This window comes from Melanerpes formicivorus, unplaced genomic scaffold (genome assembly GCF_026170545.1).
Source record: "Melanerpes formicivorus ecotype bairdi unplaced genomic scaffold, bMelFor1.0.p_v2 SCAF_35, whole genome shotgun sequence".
In the NCBI taxonomy this organism is placed as follows: Eukaryota; Metazoa; Chordata; class Aves; order Piciformes; family Picidae; genus Melanerpes; species Melanerpes formicivorus.
The window spans coordinates 4,005,258-4,022,282 of NW_027142387.1; the positions used below are offsets into that span (position 1 = coordinate 4,005,258).

The following is a 17,025-nucleotide window of genomic DNA, read 5'->3' on the forward strand; positions in this document are numbered from 1 at the left end:
GGTGGGTCAGACTGAGATTAGGAGAGAAATTTGGCCATTGGGGTGTTTGTGCAAATCCATTCTCTCTGCCAAAAATGTAACTTCAGCTTTGTTGGTGAAATTCCATAGCCTTTGTAGTGGGCAAAAATGAATCCCCCTAGTAATAAATGAGCAACATTTTCAGATCATAGATTCGTTTTGTCTGGGAGAGACCTTTAAGATCATCACGTCCAACTGTTAGCCCAGCAGTACCAGGTCACCACTAAACCGTGCTCTTCAGCACCGTATCTATATTTTAATACCAGGTGTTTGGGATAGGCCTGTCTTGTGGCTCATATGGAGATGAACTGACAAGTATGTGCCTTTTATCCTCTACCAAAGATCACAACAAAATTAAAAAAAAAAAAAAAAAAAGAAAAGAAAAAAAAATCTGAAGTCAGAGCCAAGGTTTCGTTTCTAGAAAATGAAAGACTGCATGGAGAGAAGGATGTGATTGCGCTGTGGTTTCCCACCAAACACAGAACATTTGCCTGCAAACCTGAGGAGCAGCTTACCACTGCTTGGCAATCACAGTGTCTCTCAGAAGAGTGTAACATCTGTTCCTGAAAGACAGACGTGTCTTTTGACAGAACATGACTCTACTCAAAGCAATTTGAGATTGAGGGAGGAGCAGGGAAAGGAATTAGAAATAAAGCTGGTTAGAATATTTAATTTTTTTTGACATTTTATTCATTAAAAATTATTATCTGTGGAAGTAAGAGCCTTTTGTAGAAATAGTTCATCTTGACCAGCTCATGACCTGAAGTTTTTTAGGATAGCCTTTCTTCTTTCACATGTTCAAAATGTGCTTTCACAACATTTTCATGTTTCATAACATCTTTCTGGTCTTAAAACCTTTATTTTTACATAGAAATGAAGTTTAGTAAAATATATGTATTGTCAAATCACATTGGTTTGATATTATTAAAATAGGAATGGGTTTGAAAGTGTTTGTAAAATTTCAGTTGGTACTTTTGTGGAAAAATAAAGGGGTCAATATTGAATAAGAATGTTGGAAAGATAAGAACAAAATTAAAGGATTTTGTTTAAGGGGAAGGCTTAGAATAAAATCTGAAAATGTCATTTTACCCAGCATTTGCACACTAGAACATTAGATGTTGCCTTTTGTCCTGGCTAGAGCTAGAACAGAACTGATTTTGTTCAATCAATTTTTATCTCAGTCCCTTCTATATAACATGAAGTCATTCTCTGAAATTAAAGGCATGTTTTCACAGTGTCTGCTTCTAGAGGTGATAGCATTGATGTTGATTGTTAATAACAAGGATTGGTGTTCAGACCAAGGTTACTGGTAAATCATGTGTACCATGCCAAGGGTACAGAGTAGAAGGTCACAGGTGACTCTAAACTCACTAATGAGGTATTTTACTCCATATATGTCATATTTGTTATAAAGCTGAGGGATCATAAAGGTCAAGCCTCTTCTTCAATGGCCAGCATCTGAGGAGAACTCTGTCCATTCTGCCTTTGATCCTAATCCACAAGCCCCTGAATCCGCTTCCCATCTCCCACTGAGTCCATTTTGGGACTTCTGCCACAGCATCAATGGCAGTGGTGAGTAGTTGTCATCAGGGGGTTTGGGTTCACTATCAGTTTTGTGTATATATAGCCGTGTGTGTGTATGTATATATTTCATTTCATTATTATAATTTTTATTAAAGTGCTTTTAGGTGGGGTTTTTTGTTGGTTTTTTTTTTTCTTTTTTTCCCAGTCAGTAAGTTTCTTTCCCTTGCCCCCTTTTTCTTCCCCTTCAGGAAGAGAGAGTGGCCAATAGAGAGCATCTATCACTCACTTAGTGGCCAGCCCAGCCCTAACCCTTGAAGTCTTTGAAACCCAATTTCTGAGTCCTGAAGAAAATCATCAAGAAAGGATTTTATTTTTTTTTCTATGTTCAATAAATTGTATTTATGGTAATTATAAATTACATCATATTTACTGTTGTGAAGACAGTGGGATGCAGAGTCTGATGGTTAAAAGCTGTGGAAAAGAAACTGGTCTATTTCTGTTGGCCTCTTTAATTAGATTTTTCTCACTTCACCTCTTTAGTACAATAGTCCACTGAATGCTCTGAAAATAAAGGGAGGACAAGTGCAGATAAATTGCTAATCCAGGCTGGGTGACATTTTCCTCTAAAAAAGACAAGGATTTCACTGGGGAAAATAACATCATTATGCGATGGCGAGTTTGCTGTATGAACATCATGCAGCACACCCCTTGTGTTTAGAGACATCACTGTAGGCTCTGCCAGGTATCTTGCTGGATCTTCAACAATATCAGCTAGTGCTGTTAAACTTGTTTATCTGTGGTTAAATTGCATTCCGTAGCGCAAATTATTTGGCACTGTACACAAAGGGTTCAGTGCAGCTTTGTGGTAGGAGAAGATTGGAAGGAAGAAATTGGGAAGTATTAATTACACTTAATGAAATAATATGCTATTTATATGTATTTGCACATGACTGGGGGCTCTTACAGAGCTCCAGGTTGGATTCCTAGGTTTTTCCTTGATTTGTTTTTGCTAGGCTTGATATTGGTTTAGTAAACCTACTTGACTACAGTTTTCTGATCTGGCCATTTAATGAAGCCCATCTAGTATGAACTTTGATCTTTCAATACACACTGGTGGATACATTATGCAGAGTTTTCTGGTCAGGATTCCTGGTCAAAGGCTCCTCAAGGGCAGCCCTTGCCCTCAGAGATGTTGCTTTCTGAGTTTGCAGCCTGAGCTTGCAGAGATGTTTCATCTCTGGCAAGGACTGCCTTTAGAAAGCCATAAAGAATATATAATAGAATATGCAAAGTGGTGTATATATCTTAATATATATCTGCCAGGTTGCTGGAATCCTCATTTGACAAGGGGGGTAGTGCAGAGACAGAGAAATTAAATTACTTGACCAAATTACTGGTGGAAGTGAGAGGCTGAGTCAGGCTGAAGATATGACATTTGCCCTGAATGAAATACATGCTGGCTGGTCTGCTTAATATCTTTGGCATGCAGGTGCTGTTGAAAGTGTCCTTGCCCCAGCTGAAATGGCACAACTTGCAGCAGTTGTGTGTTCTGGAATATTTTGCTACTGAGAGTAGCTTTGCAAGCTTGGATTTGTTGTTTGTCAGGCTGTTTATTTTTTTCAAGTCTGATGAGAGCAGCTTTGTAGGCTTTGGCTGTGTTGTTATTTCCATTAGTTTTCAAGTGCTGAGTTTGTTTTTACTAGCTCACTTGTTTGGTTTAAGTCGTGTTTGTTCTTGGGATTGATGTTTAAGAGCACTTTGTGCCATTTCCACAACCCGTGGAGGCACCAGGAATTTTTATTGTTCTGACGAACTCTGTAGTTGCCTCTGTCCCTGGGCGCCTGAATGACAACTGGAAAGGCTGGTTTCTCAGAATCATAGAAGCACAGAATCATTTTGGTTGGAAGTGACCTTTAAGATCATCAAGTCCAACTGTTAACCCAGCACTGCCAGGTCACCAATAAACTACGTCCCTCATTTCCACATCTACATGTCTTTTAGATACCTCCAGGGATGGCAACTCCACCACTTCCTGAGCAGCCTGTTCCAGGGCTTGATTAGCCCTGCTGGTAATAAATTTTTCCTAATGTCCTCCCTAGACCTCCCTTGGCACAACTCAAGGATGTTTCCTCTTGTCCTGTCACTTGTTACTTGAGAGAAAAGACTGATCCTCACTCTGCTGCAACATCCTTTCAGGTAGTTGTAGAGAGTGATAAGGTGTCCCCTGGGCCTCCTTTTCTCTGGACTAAACAACCCTACTTCTCTTAGACCATCCTCATAAACCTTGCACTCTAGACCCTTCACCAGCTTTGCCACCCTTCTTTGGATGTCTTGCAGACATCTGGACCATTGATACCTGTAGAAGATTTTGTGGACTGACTTCATTAAAGTAGGCTTCTTCCTGGCCTGAATCTGCCTTACCCCACAGGATTGCCCAGAGTGCAGGGCAACAAGGATTGTGAAGGGCTTGGAGCACATGAGCTCCTAGGAGCATCTGAGGGAGCTGGGATTGCTCAGTCTAGAGAAGAGGAGGTTGAGGAGAGATCTTGCTCTCCTGAGCTACCTGAAGGGAGGTTGGATGAGGAGGGGACCAGCCTCTTCTCCTTGGTGGCAAGCAACAGAACTAGAGGAAATGGTTGTAAGGTGTGTCAGGAAGGTTTAGGCTGGATATTAGGAAACATTTCTTCACTGAAAGGGTTTTCAAACATTGGAATGATCTGTCAAGGGCAGTGGTTAAGCCACCATCCCTGGGGGTGTTCAAGCAGTGGGTGGACCTGGTGCTTAGGGACATGGTTTAGTGTTGACCCTCCAGTACTGGGTCAAAGGTTGGAGTGGATGATCTTTATGGTCTCTTCCAACCAGAGAAGTCTGTGATTTGGTTTTGCATTCACATATGATTCTGTGCACACCAGGGCTGCCCAGGGAGGTTGTGGAGTTGCCATCCCTGGAGATCTTCAAGAAAAGGCTGGATAGGGCACTTAGTGCCATGGTCTAGTTGATTGGATAGGGCTGGGTGATAGGTTGGACTGGATGATCTTGGAGGTCTCTTCCAACCTGACTGATTCTATGATTCTATGAAAGATGGTTTTGGCACCACCTGGGCCGTAGCCCTCACCAAAGGTCTTGTTAGCCCTATAATCTATGCTACAACTACTTCCCACACCACTTCAACAAAAAAAAACAACAATCTCCAAAAAACCAAAACCAACCAACCAAGCAAAAACAAAAACCAGCAACACAAACCACAAACCTTTCTGAATGTGTCTGGTTTTAAAAACACTTCTGTGACATAGAATAGACAGTGTATTTGAAACCCAGGTTTCTTTTTGGCATGAATGGGTGGGGATTATGAAAATATCAACCCAGGTTAGGCAAATGTTTGTCCTCTCTCCCTTAGGAAAGCTGCAAGAGATTTTTGGAGCTATTGAGTTGAGATGGGAGAGGTGCTGGAAAGTCTCACCTATCCCTCTTCCGGCTTCTGAAAGAGAGTTAGAGCGTACTCAGCAGTACCAGCACTGGCTCAGGTAAGCCTTGTCTTCTTGCCCTTATTTTTTATTGAAGATACATTTGTACTGTAAGCCCGTCCCAGACGAGCACAGCTGACAGATACTTCCCTTGGCATTATTCTTCTTAGGAGGACAGAATACCTTTTCTGCTGTTCCACTGTGTGCAAATGCATCTAGCAGAAAGGGAAGATGTTTCTAACACAGAACAACTGTGCCTTGTACAATATTACTTCTCGTGCATAGGACAATGGCATTAAGAGCAGCTAAAGCTTGAAGCTGACGTTACTGAGTAACTAAACATACAATGTCTAATGGTACCACTATCTAAGAGATTGAGCTGTGTAGTTTTATTAGCCCATATGAAGTCAGGTTATTGACTGATCAGCTATACTCTTTGTTTTCTCAGACTTAGAGATAGAATTAGAAGTGGTTTAAATGACATCCCTGTTTGATTAAGGGACATAAAATCTGGCCTACAACACAAAAGATTACATATACTTACCATTCACCTCCTGCCAGTCCTTGGTATGCAAAGCATACACTTATCAACCCAGAAAAGTAAAATATTTGCCCTCAGGATTTTCTGTGCCAGTTCACAGATGGAGGAAATTAATGGTCATGATAGTTAGCAGAGTCTAATGCGGATGATGCCTGAACCAAATTTTCTGTGGGCAATTATCAGTTAACTTTTGTAGTCTTGGAACTAGACCTGAAGTGATCACCAGTTAAATCAGGAGTAATTTTGGGCAAAGCCCCTCTACTTCAATATTAAGGAAAAAGCAGACTTCAAAGTGTATTGCAAAGAGAAAGAGGAAAGCAATTTTGGTTAAGCACTCGTCAGAGCAATTCTGGTGAACTTGTAGTATCTCCAGTCTCAGATAGGTGGTCAGCCTCATCTGATTTCATACCTTAGACACTGACATATAGCAAGCATGTTGGCGTCTGAAGTAGCCAAGCTACTTGTTAACTAGTGTGAAGCTATCTGAGTCTGGTCAAAAATCATGGCAAAAGTGGATATGACTGGCTGCAAGCAAGCAGAATCAGTGTGTGTTTTTCAGTATTAGGAAGATACTGAGGCATTAGTGAAATGTATACCCATCCCATAATCAGTACTAGGTTTTTGAAGGGTTATCATCAAAGAAGGAAGCTGAGCTTATATGTGAGGGTGGGGTTAGGATATAAAGGTTTGTGGGAACCAGATTCCACTTGAACTGTATTGCAAAAATAGCAACAGATGTAAAAACAGTTTGAACTTATGTTCTACTTTGAAATGAGCCTTGTAGGAATGACATTGTGAGGTCCAATAAACTTCATTGCTGCTGTGTCCTTTAGGACTTAAAGATCTAGTTTGACTGAGAAGAAAAAAAAGCAATGTGCTAAATTTCAGTTCTACAAATTTGTCCATAAGAGTCAGGGTGAGATATTCCTGGCACTGACAATGCTGAAAAAAGAGTAATTAATAGCAGACCATTTACCTCTTCTGGAATATCTATCTGTAACTCCCTTGAAACCAGGGAAAAAACAGAATAGCTACCATTTATAGATTCAGCATTACCATATAGGATGTGCTGTCATGCTGATGTGAGAGGGCAGGGAATGCTGCTTTTCCCATCCCTCTGGAGATTTTGCAGGATTAATAGAACTAAAGCCACAAAAATACTTTACTAAAATAAACAAAAGACCAGATGCAGAGGGGGAACCAACCTGCGGATTGGAGGCTGAACCCAAAATTATTTTCACACATTAGAGAAAAATGTTCTTTGGATTCACTGGCACAGGTTGCCCAGAAAGGTGGTAGATGCCTTGAAAACATTCCAGATCACAGTGGTCTGGGGTCTGAGCTATGTGATCTAGCTGAAGATGTCCCTGCTCACTGCAGGGAAGCTGGACTAGATGACCTGTAAAAGTTCCTTCCAACCGAAAGCATTCTATGATTCTTTTCATAGAGTATTCACTCCAAGACATTTTGGCATTCAAGAGACTTACCATTCTACCTGCCTCACTACACCTTTACTGGACAGTGTATTAATGTTTAAAGAAATGCCAAGACATCTGTTTCCTAATCAATTTTGCTGCAGAGGAAGGAAAGGATCTTGTGGGGCAGGAAGGTAAAACTAAAAGTAAAACTAAAAGTAAATTAAATACTAAGTTTAGTTTTAGAGGTCTCCTTAAGGTCAGGATTTATGTCATCTTTGGCCTGACAAGACAGGCTGGCAACAGCATTTCCTATGTTTTTCTGTGGCTGCTGCAGGATGCATCTGGAAGAGCAGCCCATGGGCATCTCATCTCTGTTCTGTACAGCTGCAACATGAGGCTGAGAACCTGAAGCTCTGGAGAGCTGTTGGAGGTATGTGAAGAGAGCTACTGGTGCAGGTATTTACTGCCATTTCAAGGCCCATCCTCATTCCTCTCCCTTCTTGGTCTGCTTTCTTTGTTGGCTCAAAGAGGGGGGAGGAAACAGAAGACCCAGGGCTTTATTTCATTGTCAGGGACTGCAAAAGGGTAGGAAATGACTGAAGTGTGTGTCATTAAAGCTCACAGGTGCTTACACAGGCACCATGAGGCTGGGGCAGCATTTCTGTGTTTCAAGGCTTGCCCCCTTCCCTGTTCCTCTCCCCAGCAGCACATTCACTGAAAGGCCTGAAAAAATCTGTCCTGTTGGTAGTCAGTTTAGCACAAGGGCTGTTAAAACACCTGAAATAATCTTCAGCATATGTGAGGGTCTTATTCTGGTGATGTTACTGTGGGTCTCTAGAACCAGTGTCAATGGCACACATTACTATGCTGCTATCAATTCTGAGTGGGAGTTCAAGAAGTATGCTGAAGAGGGCCACCAGAGCACAGAGGTAACAACCTTTTTAAAAGTTTGCACAGGAACATGATAGCAGTGGGCTTGAGCTTCTCGTGAGCAGTGTTAGAAGGTGTATTCAGAGCTAGGCATGGTGCCAGCACCTTGCTTTAGAAGAAAGGGAAAGGCAAACACATCTGGAGCTGATTCTCTCTTGGTTGCAGACACCAACAAGAAACAAATCCTGTGATGTGAGTGGGATTGTATTGGTGCAAAGCTACCGTTTTCTGAACTCTTTGGTGGGCAACTGAAGGTCCTGATTATTCCCTCATAGAGAATAATGGTGTAAGGATAGAGAGAGGTCTGGCTGCACCTTCCTCTTGCACCAGCTGTGGGCCGCTCTCCTGAAGTGGGGAGCTAAGAAGAGCATCCTGGAATGACAGAGATGTCCTGGTCCCATCAGAGATGTGTCTAGTCCAATGCTAAGGAAGGAAAATGTTTTTGCCAAATGTGGGATCTACTCTCTGTTTAATCTGTGCTTAGGGTCCCTTGGAAAGGAAACCCTTTATTCATGGATCTGGTCTAACCATTTGGGATCCAGTTGTGTTTTCACTCAAAGCCATCGTAATTTGGCCATTCCTATCCCTAGAAGAACAGGGTCAGCTGTTTGTGCTCCGTGTCAGTTTAAATAAAAATGTTGTGTGACTATATATATGACAGATCTTAAAGCAATAAAGAAGAATTACTGACAGTCTAGGTATCTAATAGACAAACAATCATCTGCAATTTGTTTTAGGGAAACAAGAAAATTTCCCTCTTCACTATTAACTGTACTGTGCTGATTCCCACTAGGTCTGCTTAGGGGACTGTTTATCCTGCTCATTTAACTGAATTTTGTATGAAATCAGGGTACTTTTTACAGCAATTCTGCAGAATGAAGAGGACACTCAGCTTGATAAAAACCATTGCAAAACAAACAAACAAAAAGCCCTGTAGTCATAAGATTTGTCTCTTCCTATTCCATCACAGTGTTTGTAAAAATCATAGACTACCAACACATAATTTCAACTCTACTACCCTGAGGAGGGGAGACTGGAAAGCTAAATAGTGGCCATACCTATCTGTTAGGTATTTGACACAAGATAGCTAAAGAAGTGCTATTTGCTGTGCAGATGTGCAGGATTCTGCCTCTTGAAGTGCAACATCCCATACCTGTGTTCTGTTGGTACCAAAGCCACTGGCTGTGATCAGTCATAAGGAAGGAACCTGGGAAACTCTGTGGCCAGCATATCAAATTGAGTGTCCTTCACTGCTCCTGGTTGTTTGCAATGCAAATGGAAGGCTCTGTCTCACATAGTGCCATATCCATGGTAACCAAATTAAGACAAGTTTGCATTACTTCCTTAGTAAAGTGTAATCCTTCCCCTGATACTTGTGCCAAAGAGGCATACAGAGTTAAAGGGATAGCAAGGTATTTTTTGGAAATAGAAGCAACCAATAAAGCTTCTGGGTTTTTTTTTTGCTTTTTCCTTTCCCCATTCCAGCTATCTCTGCCCTTACTCTTCTGCCCTATCTTCCTCATCATGACTTTTTCTTTAGTTTCCTTTTTTCAAAACTGTAGTCCCGATTTCTGCTTTCCCTTTGCCTGGAGGCTAAGCAAACAATCATCCATCCACTGTCAACTTAAACACCACTTCTTGGCAAACAGCCTTTTCTTGCCCTTCCTGGTATCTTAAAAAAAAAAAAAAAAAAAAAAAGGGAGTGGAAAGTTAAGCCAAAAGCACCAGTCCTTGCTGTCCAGTTTTTCAGAGATTGGGTCTGTGGCAGAGCAGAGGCACAGATGCACCAGCCTACAACTATTCCGTTATATTAACAGCTGGATCAAGCCATACAGGTTGGAGCTTACGAATATTTTTTTTTTCATTGTAGTGCTTAAACATTTTATAAAGCATTTTGTTTGTCTGTTTTCCTCTGATTTGTATGATTTTGACGTGGGAAAGAAATAATTTGTTTCTGGTTTTAATTCCAGTTAAAAGAACTTAATTCCTGGTTTAAAGAGCTTTGATTTTTTTTCTTTGTAGCTTCATAGGCTGTCTCATTTGACCAGCAAGGGTATGCTTTTAGCGAAGGGGCCAGACACCCAGTGTACCACAGTTGTTTCTGTCACTACTGTTTTCCTTGTTGTTTTGTTTCCTTGCTTGTGACAAGCTATGCACTGAATTTATGAACTTTTGTTTTGTATCTGGGAGGCTTAAAACTCTCTCCCTTTTCAGGCCAGTCTTATGTTGTTTGAAATGGAAACATCAGGCTGGATGAGGCTCTGGCCAGCCTGATCTAGTGTGGGGTGTCCCTGCCCATGGCAGGCGGGTTGGAACTAGCTGATCCTTGTGGTCCCTTCCAACCCTGAATGATACTATGATACTATGATACTATTTTCTTTCAGCATTATTGATAATGTTTCTTCTCAAGTAAGAATGAGCTCATACTGTGATTAAAATGCAGCATGGTGATACCATCAGCTTCCAATTTGGTTAGTCACAGTGAGCAATACTGATTGTCTGTCTCAACCAGCACTAGGACTTCTACTTTGAAAAGTACATTTGATATTGTGGCCTCCAAACAGGAATTTTACCAAAGGCTTCACACAGGCAGAACATTCCCCAAAATTATATTTAGAAGCATATAAGAAGCCTTGAAGTGCTATTACAGCTTTCACTACCTGGCATCTTTCCAGAAAAGCTTCATTCCCTGGAGTCATTTCACTTGTGAATTTTCACATGGATGTTCCAGGGGTGCTTTGAATATCAAACCTGGTGTCCTTCATTTCTGTCAATGCAAATGGCAGGCATGCTAAACACACACAATAAATAAATGTCTTCTATGGCAACTGTGATTTCAGTGTGCTTAACTCAAACATCAATGGGCAGGGAAAGGACACCTCACCTTCATTCAGCTGCCTGAAGTCAGGTCCTGAAGTTAAAGACTGGAAAAGTCTGTTCATCTCCTTTTGCTTCTGAGTAAGATACAGTGAAAGCAAGACTCTCCAGTCTTCAAGTGGTGGTTTGTCCCAATAAACAGCAACTAAAAAGACTGCTACACACCAGAAATTATGATTGTTGCTGCCTGAGGGCATCATGCTAGCTGCATCATTCTTCTTGTTTACTGGAAGAAAGATGGGTAGATAGATATCAGGATCTTTCTCCCTGATGGAGCTGCCATCAAAGCATAGCTCAGCCAGAACTCAGAACACAACTATATCATATAAATGACTCCACAAGAAGAATATGAGTGAATCTGGGTTTTGTTTTTATAGAACCATAGAATTGACAGGGTTGGAAGGGACCTCAAGGAACATCTAGTTCCAACCCTCCTGTCATGGGCAGGGATGCCTCACACTAGATCAGTCCCAGTCTTTTATTTTCAGTGGTTACCTAAATGCAGCAATTGATTCATAGAACTTGTAATAGGAAACCTATGGGAGCTGAAATGAAAAAAAACCCTCTTATTTCCCCCCTATTACATCTTGCAAAAGCCTACTTAGTGTTCTACTGTCATGATAGAACAGGCCAGTCACTACAAACATGCTCAATATGCTTTCCTCTATGAGTATGCAGTGTCTTGGCATTTAAAGGACTTCCTAACTCAGTGTGTCTGAAATTTGCTGCTACCTCCAAATTCACATCTGTATAACTGCAAGCTCAGGTATGTATTTCTTTCTCAATATTAAAGTTAACTCTGGGCTGTCTACTTGAGTATTGGTGCACCTGGATATGAAAATGTTTGCATTCAAAGGCCTCTAAAGAAAGTGGATAAATATTAATCAAGTGTGAGTAATTACTTGACAAACGGAGAGGGAAGAGTAATATTAACCGCATTATCCAGTAGGTATCATACAGTGTGAGGAATCTGGTGCAAAGCTGATGAAGTTCAAGATCCTGTTTCAGTGAAACAAATACACATTACTGCAGTTTGTGGCAAGGAGAATGGTTCTGTTAAAGGCTGGCAACCAAAGTGAGATAAATCCATCTGGGAACCTGCCATAAACTGTTTATGTGGTTTTCAGTTTTTAGAAACTTTTAATTTCTTGCATTCTGTAGTAAGAAGCTGGCATGAATTTCTCCTCCTCAGTTTCTACCTTGAAACATCCTTGGAGGGGAGGAGGAGAGGAAGTAAAAAAAAAAAAAAAAAGAAAAGAAAAGAGATTTCCAAGATGTTCTCAGTGTGTTATCAAATGAACAAAACACACAGAACATGGAAACCAGCCAGTCATTCATTCCATCAACAGATTTGCAGAGCTAAATTTGCTTCTGGAGAGCAGTTAGAAATTAAAACACACAGATGATGAGTGGTGCTGGCACCCAAACTGTGATCAAGAGGACACTCTTGTCTGAAAAGATGTACCCTATCAGATTAATCATTACGTGTTAATTAATTTGAAATCAAAAGGATGTCTTCTGCTGTCTATGCACAGGAAATTAATGGTGATAGCGCTAATTAAATGTAATGGAAGCTACCTCTGTTCTTCCCACATCTGGGGCCAAACTCTTTATTGCCCTTCATGTTGTGTCATTTACAGTTCAGACCCATTGTAGCATCTTACCCTCATTGTGCCCTGCAATAAATGGCTGTGCAAATCATCAGGCAATGGAGAATCAGGCTAGCGAATTACTCAGCTGGAGAACAAGCTAATTTCAATTAAACTAGCTCTAAACTTTTACTTCTAACCCTGAGAAGGTGTGTCACTGTGTCTCCTCAGCTGTGAGTCATCTCAACATGAAAAAATGGTTCTTCTACTTCACTCTCCCCATTTACTCCCCCACAACACTATTGTCCTTTCTTTGACCTCCTTCTGCTTGCACAGGCATTTGTCCTAGCAACTTTGCTGACAGATTGGAAGATCCATTTCCTTGCATATTTTTGCTTTGACCAAATGCAGAAACAGATAATTTTTTCACTATCCTTGTATAACTGCAGTGCTCCAGGTGGAAGGACTTTGAGAGGCCACAGCAGGTATACAAGACCCTCCTTCCCACCTGCCAAAGGACTTGAAAACACAGTTTGTGCTGTGTATCCCATCCTCTGTGCGAAGGAATTTGCTAGCCCATTCTTACTCTATCCCAGCATCCATCTGTTTTGGAGTCTAATGAGGTCTCTTTGGTTACCTGGATGACTGCACAAAGGTCAGGCACAACACAAACCTTCCTTCAAGTGCTGAGGAAATTGGAGGTTATTGCAAGGGAGGAAAAACTCTTGCTGCAAACCAAAGAACGTCAAAGAACGAACCCAGGACTCCTCTCTGTTATGTTTACAGCTACACAATTTGAAGTGTTATGGCTGGAAAACCACACTCAAAATGTTGCACTGAAGGATCCCAGAGTGCTTCCCTGGTTTTATAAACAAGGGTTTCTGACTTCCAGGGATACAGCCATTCCACACATCAGCTTGTGCTCTGCCATGGGGTGTCCCTGCCCATGGCAGGGGGGTTGGAACTAGATGATCCTTGTGGTCCCTTCCAACCCTGAATGATACTATGATACTCATGGCTTTTCATTAGTCTTTAAGTCTCCTAAAAGGCAATAATAGAAATCAGAGACCAACACAATTACAATTGCCCTAATTACAACTAAAAATCTAAGTAAATTTAAAGAATGTCAAGTATCCCAGTTTATTTGTCCAGAGAATATTAACAAAAGAGACAGGAAAGCAATTTTTTGCCACTCTAATCATTGTTAGTTTGCTTTGTAAAATCTCTCTGGTGTCACATCTGGAACGTTGTGTGTGACTATGGCCATCCTAGACATTGCTCTTTTAGCCAAGAGAGCCATAAAGACATTTCTTTTAGCTGCAGTTCTCCTTGGTGGATGGGATTTTAGCTCAGGAAGTGGTGGCAATGTCCCAGGCAATGTAGGTCAAGTGTTTTAACAAAGCTAGACTGTCTTCCCATGTGAAACTATGCAGGAATTGTGCATGGGGATGCAGAATCAGAAAATCTAGTTTTTAATTTTCATTAGGACTGTTGGATATTTCCAGAGTATGGACAACCAGCAGTTAAGAGAGACAAATAAATAATTCAGAATTTTATTTTGATTTCCACATGTGATTTTTAAATCCTCCCTCAGATTATGAAGCATAACTACTAGACTGTTCCCCCTGTATTTCTTGTGCATTTCAGGGTTCACCAAAAATAGAGCTATGCAATAGTGTGGCTAATTGTTGTAAACTGATCTGGCAATACTTGACCTAAGAGCTCAGCTTTTATTTTTAGAAGCCTCTGTAGCAGAAAGTACTAATCACCGGTTAAATTTTTGTGTTTTGTAAGTTTGGGTCACACTATTACTTAATTATTTGTTGCCTATTATTTTTCCAGTAAGCAACATATTGTCTGCAGTATTGAAGTTTCTGGTAGGAACATTCTGACGCCTGAAAATTCAGAGCAAAATACTCTGGGTTTGGATGATTTCAACCAAAGAATGAGCTTTTTATTTTGTTGAACTACATCCACATACCTTTTCAGAACCATTAAATCTAACATGACATGTCTTGCTCATGACCCAGTGCCTCATGAGAAATGTATCTCTGTGCTCTTTTCATTCATGAGGTATTCTTTAAGGGGTAGTACTTCCTACCACGTGTGGATAGGTTTCTGATCAAATTTGCTGCTGCTTCATGGCAGTTCCATGACGCTGTGTGCCCCAAGGGAGGTGCAGCCTGGTGCAGGAGTATGACTTATGGTGCAAACTGTGGTTACACATACCTACAATTCCATGAGCCAGCATGCTTCTGTAGGGAAATACACTTTAACCCTGAACTTAACCTTTGGACTGGATGAGGCTCTAAGCAGCCTAACCTAGTTGAAGGTGTCCCTGCTTACTGCAGGGGGATTGGACAAGATGACTTTCAAGGGTCCCTTCCAATCCAATGCAACCTGTAAATCTATATTCATCACAATTCTGAGGTTTTTGTTTAAACTTTTTGTCCTTCTTCAGGATAAGAATAAAGTCTGAAAAACTGGATTTTCCCATGAACTTTTCAGTAGATTTCATACAGCCATTGCTTAAATAAATGCAGCTGAAGTGCATTTGATTAGAGGCAGGACTGAGCCAGAGAACAAATGATATTTGGATGTATAGTGAGGAGCAATACAAAATTAGCAGTAATCCTGTGTAATAGTGTCCAAGTTTTGAGCCATGAGATGCTCACGGCAAAAGTACAGAAAAGATATTTTACTCCTTCCCAAGGAGTAAGATAAAAATGCTCCAACTGGTTGGATGTTTAAATGGAAATTCTGTTTACAAATATATATAAAAGGTATTTAGGCAGAAGGAATACTTTCATGAACTAGGCTCAGTCTTTCTCCTGGGCCTACCAGGCCAAAACCTTCCAGAGCCTTCCAGAAGCCTAAACACCCCTCAGCCTCAGTAGGGCCAAGTGCAGTCCAAATTAAGAGCTATCACACAGCCGCCTCTTAACGGGATACATTGGAGGTGCTTTTGATTCTGTTCTCACTCTTCACAATATCACGGTATCACAGTGTCGCCAAGGTTGGAAAAGACCTCGAGGATCATCGAGTCCAACCTGTCACCACAGACCTCATGACTAGACCATGGCACCAAGTGCCATGTCTAATCTCCTCTTGAACACCTCCAGGGACAGTGACTCCACCACCTCCCTGGGCAGCCCATTCCAACGACTAATGACTCTCTAGGTGAAGAACTTTCTCCTCATCTCAAGCATAAACTTCCCCTGGCACAGCTTGAGACTGTGTCCCCTTGTTCTGGTGCTGGTTGCCTGGGAGAAGAGACCAACCCCTTCCTGGCTACAACCACCTTTCAGGTGGTTCTTGCTCCAGATAACCTGATTGTATTAGGTTCCTAGTAAAATTTAAGTTCAGACATGACAGATTTTACTCCTGCAGAGTGCTAAAATTTCATAGTCTTTGGCTTAAGCATAAGCTGAACCACTGAATCTCAACACTTTCATTAATGTCTTTGTCTTTTTAAATGGTTTTCACCTTACAGTCTGTCTACCAGAGGGGATAATCAGCAAGGCTGAGCAGGCAGGTAAGACAGGCATCTTTTGTACCTTCTAATAAGGTCCTCTTAACTATAAAAATCACCTCAGGGAGGTGATGGTGGGGTGGATGTGGACCTATTGGGAAAATGTGATATTCATGGAGAAGCTGTATAATTTTTCTTTCATTTGGAGTGATAATGGGGAGATTGTCTTATGAGGTCTTTAATAGAAAAGCCTTAGGCTCACCTTCTCCACTAACATGATTTGATTTTCTTCTGCTGAAGGGGTGGAGGCTTCTATGACAGGTTTGCACAGTGGTCTGGAAGTGGTACAACAGTTTCAGGTTACCGAAATTCTACCTGCGCTGAATGCTGAGCTTCTTGCTTGTTCTCATCTGCCTTCCTGATCTGTTGAATGCAGTGAATTAGGAGACTGTTATTACTTTAGAAAAGGCACCAGAAGCCCAAAGCACTTCACATTCCTGAAAATGTCCATATTTTTAATTATTTTGGAAGCCCAAAATATTTTTTATGAGTACTTCCATATCTGCACTTTGTTTATTGGATTCATGAGCAGAAGATGCTGTTCAACAATATGTGGTTTAATCTTGTCTCCTGTTAATCAGAGACTACTGAGGCTAAAATGCCTTATCTTCCCTCAAGTATCAGAGGCTACATTTTTCTTAGCAAAATATATTATTCATAAGCAAAGATATACTTAGATGTTCAGTAAACAGAGCACCAATTAGCACCACAGTTGGTTTACAAAGTATATTTTGTTTGTTTGTTTGTTTGTTTCCATAAGGTTTTCTGACAGATTTCTAAAGGGCATTATTTCCCCCAAAGTATCTTCCAGTTTGGTAATGAGATTCAGTGTTTCTTCTGTCAGGAACAAAATACTTACACAGATCAGGAAATGTAAATACCGTACCCTCACCATTACTATTTCTATGACCTCTTAAATACAGAGAAAACAAACTCTAATATTTCAAAATGTCAAGCTTTCTACTGTGGAGGTTCTCATGAGAGTCTTCTCACTGGAGAAAGACTCTAGCCATCTGTGAAATGGCCCGTGTTCTGCTACTTAGAGGTGTAAACTTTGTTCAATTCATGAGCTGGACATGGGCTCCTGAGCAGTTTATTACCACCTAACAGGTTGAATGGCTTAGCCTTGGTG

The 17,025-nt window shown here is 41.0% G+C and overlaps 1 protein-coding gene across 1 annotated transcript in view; it reads left to right on the plus strand.

Moving 5' to 3' along the window:
• The first annotated feature begins 9,656 nt into the window (after positions 1-9,656).
• ITPRID1 (ITPR interacting domain containing 1) overlaps positions 9,657-17,025 on the plus strand; it is a 43,637-nt gene continuing 36,268 nt past the window's right edge. Inside the window, exons 1-2 of the mRNA XM_068156892.1 lie at positions 9,657-9,730; positions 15,855-15,896. The gene's annotated coding sequence lies outside the window, so the exon portion shown is untranslated. The remainder of the gene's footprint in view (positions 9,731-15,854; positions 15,897-17,025) is intronic.